Raw genomic sequence first — 7996 nt, 5'->3', positions numbered from 1 at the left:
AAAATTCTACATTCGCGTGACATAAAGGCATAAAATCTGTGAAGGCTTATTATTAGAACAGGTATACACTCAAACTTTACAAATTTAAAATGATGTCTTTTTCTTAAGCAAAATTTATAAATATAAAAATGTTAATATTAATATGCGATTGAAAGTTGTCAAATTCTAACATTGATACGCTTAGTAATACAATTTACCAGCTAAATGATGTTTTCTACAAATGTTAACGTACAAAAACTACACATGTTAATGGTATTGTACATAACTTTTTGACAATAAAAATATTACATCTTTAATTTGCACGTTCCTACATCAACTAAAAGATGGCTGAAAACAAATTTCTAGTTTTATTGATATGTGTAGCTTTAATTTGTGGATTTGTAAATGGTTATAGTTATGACAGAATATGTAAGTAAATTTTATTCTGTTTTGTACGTACATAGTAATTTTCGATCCATGTGAATAAAACTCATTGATTTTTTTTTGAATGATTAACATAATCATTGAGTACAACACTCAACATTGTAATGTAATCTTAATCATCAAAACTACAAACAATTTTGTCAACATAACAAAGATGCATATGGCAGCAATTGTTTGCACCTGTCCTAAGTCAGGAATCTGATGTCCAGTAGTTTTCATTTGTTTATGTGGTTCATAAGTGTTTCTCGTTTCTCGTTTTTCATATAGATTACACAATTTATTTTTGGCCCTTTATGGCTTGCTGTTCGGTATGATCTAAGGCAGTTGAAGACCTTACCTTGACCTTTAATTGTTTACTTTTATAAATTGTGACTAGGATGGAGAATTATCTCATTGACACTCATACCACATCTTCCTATATCTATGTATGGACATTTTATTGATAAAGGACATAAGCAAAACTGAAAAACAAACGAATGTGTCATTAAATTAAGACGAAAAGGCATATAGACAAAGTGCGTTAGCCAAAAAAAAAAAAAGACAAGAATACTAAAAAATTACAATTATAGTACAACACAAGGGTAGTATGTTTTTATAAATACAGAGCCACGTCCAAATGGACGGAACAGGTTTTAAAATATTAAAAGAAAAATAACAAGAACACCATTACACACAATTAAGATGATAGTCAACGACAGTACCTGTCATCTATATTAAAAATATTATGTTTTATTTGTAAAGTTGATTTGAAATATTTATAAACAAGCTCCATTGAGTGAACATCTCAAAATTTACAAACATTGGTTTATAAACAAACATGTAAATTTGAATTATTGTAAATACTCTCTTTTTTATATAAATTTTACTTTATTTTTGGTAAAATGGACAATCCATAATTTGAGAATATTTTACCAAAAATAAAGTAAAATTTATTTCCTCACATATTACAGCGTACCAATCTATTCAATTGACAACAACAACTCCTGGGGGTTCAGGAAGAGTAGGAGCATGTTCACTATGTAGACAAAGGTGCGATTGTGCCTGTGTAAGACGAACTTGTGTTGATACATCATGTTGTGACTTACCAGGACGAATACCTCAACCACCAAGACGAGTACCAATGACAACAATCTCCACAGCATCACAACCTACAAATGAAGGAATACATTTGAGGGTCCGACATTCTAACTTCCTGTATTTCTGCGAGATGGAATTTTAACAATTTATCACAACAAATAAGAACAATAAAAGTTATCGAAGGAGATATGGTTGTTTTGTTAATTCTTTAGTTTTAAAACATCTTTTAAACAAAATTATAATTAATCATTAAGTCGAAGACATCGATTCACAATACCCCACCACGGGAGGCTTTAGTATACAATCATTATACTGTGAAACAGACGTAAAAAGACGTGATCCCGATTTATCTCAAGAGATCACGTGCAACAGATAACAGAATGGTTCCTTATATATTCATACATAGACCCGGCATAGTATCTACACAAATCTCTTCAATTGTTAAACATGGAGACTTTTGTATTTTATCAAATAAGTGCTTAAACATGTACACGACAGTTTACTCGGAGCACTGATAACAACTATCTCTATTAGATCTCGTGTAGATTTATGATAGATTAGATTACGGAAATTAAGACAATAAGACTTTTCATTATGAATAATTAAACAAAGGTGTTGATCTACTTGGTCAGTTTCTTTAGTGTGTAAAAAGACTATCTACAACGTAGACCTGAAGTGCACGTGTAGTATAAAGTTAGTAGAAAAAAACCTCTTATGAAACAAACATATTTCTACAATGTTAGATACGAAAGATATCGGCCTCTGATGAGGGTTTACCGGAGAATACTAGAAAGAACCCGAAACATCGCAAATAAAGTTCTAAAGAATTAAGCAATAATTATTAAATGTACGTAGTGTCAGGTCAGAAATGTTGATACCATACCATGAATAATAAAGTGGCTGTATAGTCATTTTATAAAACACTATCTTCTTCTTTCAAAGTATTTTTCGTTAAGAATATAACGAAGATATAAGCCTCTAACAGTTAATTCTGTAAAACTTTAATCAGGCGCAATATACTAATAGTTATTAAAAGTACCAGGATTATATAAACGTTTCATCGTTGTCTTTATCCATTTTGAGAAACCAAATGCATTTAAAGGTATTCACGTAAAATTTATCATCTAGTCCTCATGAGAGCAAAAACATGACACGTATGCACTGCGCAAATACAAACAACGATGGTATCTATGATGATTTTATTTGAATAATTAACTTATAAAAATTTAAATTCAAATTATTTTAATTATTATTTTATTTTTAAAATACTTTGAAGGTTTAAAATTGTCAAATTCTATTTCACGTGTTCTAAAAAATACAATTAACTAGTCAAATTATGTTTTGTTTTCTATACACGTATACATAGAAGACTGAAATTAATGGTGTTGTCCATAATACAGGATGTAAGTATTCAAATAAGTTATGTAACATTCATGAGTTTAGGTAGTATTTTTATTATTAAAAGTTTCAATCTCCGTTAAAGATGACTGCAACTAAATTTCAACTTTTTTTAGTGTTTGTATCTATAATTTATGGATTTATTAATTGTAACGAGAAAGGTAAGTACGTAGTATTCTATATTAAGTTTATTTTATTTTACATTTTATATTCAAACAAAATAAATATTGCTGATTCATTTATTTTCTTGGTTACCAATTTTAGGATTGAGGATTTATTGTACTTTTGTGGATATTTTATTTTGTTGGTTTGCAAAAGTTTGTTAACAAGCATTAAAAAAATAATACTTCTTTGAGCAATTCCATTCGTATTTCATTTTTACCCACGAAATTAATATAAATGCGTTTCCCATTCATGATAATTAATCCACATTAAAAGAAGGGTAACAAGAAATGCAATTTTGATTTCACTGACTAACACGTACAATCAAGAATTCATAGTTTTGATCCAAGAAATATTAAACTACAACCAAACAAAGTGGTTCCGCAAAAAACACGAAATTAATAAAAAAAAATATGTTTCCCATTCATGATAATTAATCCACATAAAAAGAAGGGGAACAAGTAACTGCGTTTTTCAATTTACCGACTAACACTTGTTATTAAGAGTTTATAGTTTAATGTATTTTAATCCAAGAAATAAATAATCTACACCCAAACAAAGTTGTTTCACAACCAACAATCACTCAAAGGTAACATATCATTGCCGACATTATAAGGATACCATTATAAAATGTATGCCAATCTGTGGGAGAAAACTTTGACATAGAAACAATTACCTGGAAATACAAAGAGAAAAAGAACAAATCAAACAAATGTTATCATAAATTGCGAATAAGAGGCAACAGTGCTTAACTAAGGTTAATAAGAGGCAACAGTGATTTACTAAGGTTAATAAGAGGCAACAGTGCTTTACTAGTGCTTTTTATGACTTTTGAACAGTGGTATACTACTGTTGCCTTCAATCTTAAGAATTCATTTATCAATTTGATATAGTCAATAAAGTCAACACCACATATTCAATATGATGTGTTATAAACTCACATGTTACTTTTTAATAATGATAATAACTTTTCTTTTTATTTGATTAATAGCGTACCAATCTATTCAATTGATAACGAAAGACACAAAGAACCCGACAAGGCATACGAGAAATGTTCGGTCTATTAACAACTGTGCACAGTGTAAAGCAATTTGCGATTGTGAGTGTATAAGACGAACTTGTGTTGAGACTAGTTGTTGTGGCGGACCCTGACACAGAACGTCTTACTGTCTTGCTTATCTTCAAGGAATAATGTTATACAATGTATGAGAACAAATAAAAGCGACAGCAGTTAATAAGCGATGTATTAGTGTGTTTATTTTTGTATTATAAAGTTTTACGTATCTGAAAGAGGGGCCGAAGATACAAAATGTAAATTGGAAATGAATGGACAACGCCATGGCAAAAAAGAAAAAGACCACTGTTAAACAATTACTAGAACACACCCGCGAAATCGCGGGCATTCAGAGCGGAGTTAAAAGTATGTAAAGTGTTGTTAGAAGTTTTATACCTCCTCCTTCATTTCTAAAATTTCCAATTTTTGGTTTTCTATCAATTTCAATATGAACATACATTTAGTTTGTTATGAGCATTTAAGTAAGGAGCCTGTAGTTCATTGGTTGTCGTTTGTTAGTGTGTTACATATTTGTTTTTCTTTCCTTTTTTGAACATAAATAAGGCCGCTAGTTTTCTCGTTTGAATTATTTTACATCGTCATTTCGGGGCCTTTTAAAGCTGAGTATGCGGTATGGGCTTTGCTCGTTGTTGAAGGCCGTACGGTGACCTATAGTCGTAAATTTCTGTGTCATTTTGATCTCTTGTGGAGAGTTGTCCCAACATGGCAATCATACCATATCTCTTTTTTTGTAATCAATGAATTTTGTAAAATATTTAATGAATGGAGAATTTCAGAAAAGGTATCAAAAGTTCACATGATTAATTTTAGCGCTTATCTGTATATTACTATATAAATAAAGTGTATTTACTTTCAATTCTTAGTTTAGTAATCGATCCATGGTGGTCAATTGACATAGTATACAGACCCTCTCCATTTAATAAACTCTGAACAGAATTAAAATACACTTTATTCGTACTATTTGTTTGTTCAAAGTATACAGAAAAACGCAAACCGGAAGTATAATCTGACTTAAAATTTCGTCCAATGACGGGACAACATCCGGATGCCTTTTTTCTCGTTTTTCTCCCAAAATAACTCAATCTGAATAATCATATGAATGGATGACAAATGCGACTATGCACTGTATATATGTTACAGTAAATAGGTGAAATTAGGAATTACACGTAATTACTAAACATTTCAGTAAATACCTGTAATCACTAGTCAATTTAGTAATTACCTGTATTTACTAGCTGTTTCAGTGATAACAGGTATTTACTGATTTTTTTGGTCATTTTTACAGCTATTTACTAACTTGATATTTTTTGTTTAAAAATTAAAGACATAATTCAAGATATCAAATAAGAAAGTAAGGGGTAGGGATTTTTAGGGCTTACTTAAGGATCAAGGATAATAAGGCACATTAAAAGTGCATACTCTTCAGTGTTTGTGAATTGAAACTGGAAAATAGTTGTTTTATAAGTTTTGAAACTCCCTAAAAATCATTTTGAGCATGCAAGACAGTGATATCAATCCAAAATTGAGAAAAACATTTTTGAAAAATTTATAGGCAACTTATAAATTAGCCAGCTATTTTTTTAAGATAGACATTAGATTATGGCAAACTTGGTTAAATGATCTTGATAATTCTTAAAATCTCATAATTTTGTTATATAAAAATCTCCATCAGGCATACTCTGCATATCAACTTGGCCAATAACATGAGTTAAATTCCTTTTACTAAATAGGTTTAACTACGACTTCTTTTGTCAGACATTTGCGATGAAGCTGACATTCTTCACAAACAAATTTATACAAATTGATGGCGGTAAGAGTCACATTTTCATATTTTCGTGTTTTTATGAGTTTTTCAAGACCTCCAAACTTAAGCTTATATACCCCCAACTAAATTTTATCATCGTTTCTTCCTGTATAAGAATGATCTTTTTGTGGATTGAAAAAGTCAAGTAAATGATCCATCCCTTTTGTTTTACTGTTAATGTTGACATTCTTTTACTTTTCGACGAGCCTGCGTTTTTTGTTGCAAAAGCGAGACATAGCGAACCAACCTAATAATTCCGTCGATAGCGGCGTCCACAAATATTCGCTCTGTGGTTATATTTTCTAAATTTTGATAAGTTTCTCAAATCATCCTGGATTTCTATCAAACTTGAACGATGCTTTAGTTGTTATGATCAACAACAAAAAATTCAAGAAGTAAATTTTGTAAAAATAAAATCAAGTTTTCCTGTATTTTACTTATAAAGGGACTGTTTTTTTGCCAGTTAACATTACATTCACACTGTGGTTAAATTTTTTTAAATTTTAATAACTTTCTCAAAATATCCTGGATATCTACCAAAATTGGACAGAAGCTTGTTTATGATCAGAAGATAATATCTAGAAATAAAGTTTGTAAAAAAAACTATACTTTTTCGTATATTACTTATAAAGGGACTGTTTTTATGCCAGTTAACATTACATTCACACTGTGGTTAAATTTTTAAAAATTTTAAAAACTTTCTCAAAATATCCTGGATATCTACCAAAATTGGACAGAAGCTTGTTTATGATCAGAAGATAATATCTAGAAATAAAGTTTGTAAAAAAAACTATACTTTTTCGTATATTACTTATAAAGGGACTGTTTTTATGCCAGTTAACATTACATTCACACTGTGGTTAAATTTTTTTTAATTTTAATAACTTTCTCAAAATATCCTGGATATCTACCAAAATTGGACAGAAGCTTGTTTATGATCAGAAGATAATATCTAGAAATAAAGTTTGTAAAAAAAAACTATACTTTTTCGTATATTACTTATTTAAACGGACTATTTTTTGTACAGTTAACATAACATACACTCTGCTGTTTAAGTTTAGATTTCATAAACCATCCTGAATTTTTTTTAAATTTTGTTAGAAGATTCTCACAGAACTACTCAAAAGATAGTATATAGAGGAAAATTATAAATATTTGTTTTCCTATTTTTGTTGGGCCTGCGACTCACAGCAAAAGTAGGCAAGACACTGGGTTCTGCAAAACCCATAAATTTTGATAGCTGAATACTCACTGATTATCTAATTAGTATTACCATAACTTTTGATCAGTTGACCATATTACAACATTGTTTTAACAGTTAGTAAATAGGTGTAAAAATTCATTTTAAAATCAGTAATTACTTGTAATTACTGGGCAGTTTTAGGAATTACTTGTATTTACTAAGTGCATCGGGAATTACATGTAATTCCTAAATTTTAGTAATTACATGTAATTCCTAATTTCACCTATTTACTGTAACATATATAGGACACAGAGTCGTGTTGATTAATTTATTGTGGAAAGAAGAGAAGCGACACCAAAAATGAGGTCTTCTCGTTTAATAGTATAGATATATAGAACACAACATACAAAATCATAGTCTGAGCAAAACGAACATCATCAAAATTGAAGTTTATCTCTGGAGCTTCTGAAGGGTAACTAATGGATAATAAATGAAACGGTTCTAACATTGATGAATCTAACCTATAACAGTTTTATCAAAAATTGTTTTTCGGTATTGATAATAAAAGAATGTGGTAATACTGTTTTGGTGAGCCTTTATCGTACCTCCCTATTTAAATTCAACAGGAATGCTCACAAACATAAGAGTAAGACGAAAGATATCAAAGTACAAAATCAGGTCGAATCAATGTCAATGTAAAATAAGAAAGAATAAAAAAACATAAGATTATATAATGCAAGATTTGAAAAAAACACCTAAAGACTGAGGAACACGAAACTTCAACAAAAAGCGGAAGTGATACCAGGTTAGCAGGTTCTGCTCCACGTGTGGCATTATTCACGATCTCAAAAATGGTGGAAAAGTGTATGGTTTA

General features: G+C 29.9%; 2 long non-coding RNA genes across 2 annotated transcripts; both read left to right on the top strand.

Annotated features, from left to right (window-relative positions):
- The first annotated feature begins 224 nt into the window (after positions 1–224).
- LOC139502282 (uncharacterized) lies at positions 225–1687 on the top strand. Its single transcript, XR_011658774.1, has 2 exons — positions 225–408; positions 1374–1687. It is a non-coding gene; the product is annotated as an uncharacterized lncRNA (long non-coding RNA).
- A 1228-nt stretch (positions 1688–2915) lies between these two features.
- LOC139500595 (uncharacterized) lies at positions 2916–4299 on the top strand. Its single transcript, XR_011658311.1, has 2 exons — positions 2916–3059; positions 4052–4299. It is a non-coding gene; the product is annotated as an uncharacterized lncRNA (long non-coding RNA).
- The last annotated feature ends 3697 nt before the right edge of the window (positions 4300–7996 follow it).

This window comes from Mytilus edulis, chromosome 13 (genome assembly GCF_963676685.1).
Source record: "Mytilus edulis chromosome 13, xbMytEdul2.2, whole genome shotgun sequence".
NCBI lineage: Eukaryota > Metazoa > Mollusca > Bivalvia > Mytilida > Mytilidae > Mytilus > Mytilus edulis.
This window is presented reverse-complemented; position numbering and strand designations above follow the sequence as displayed.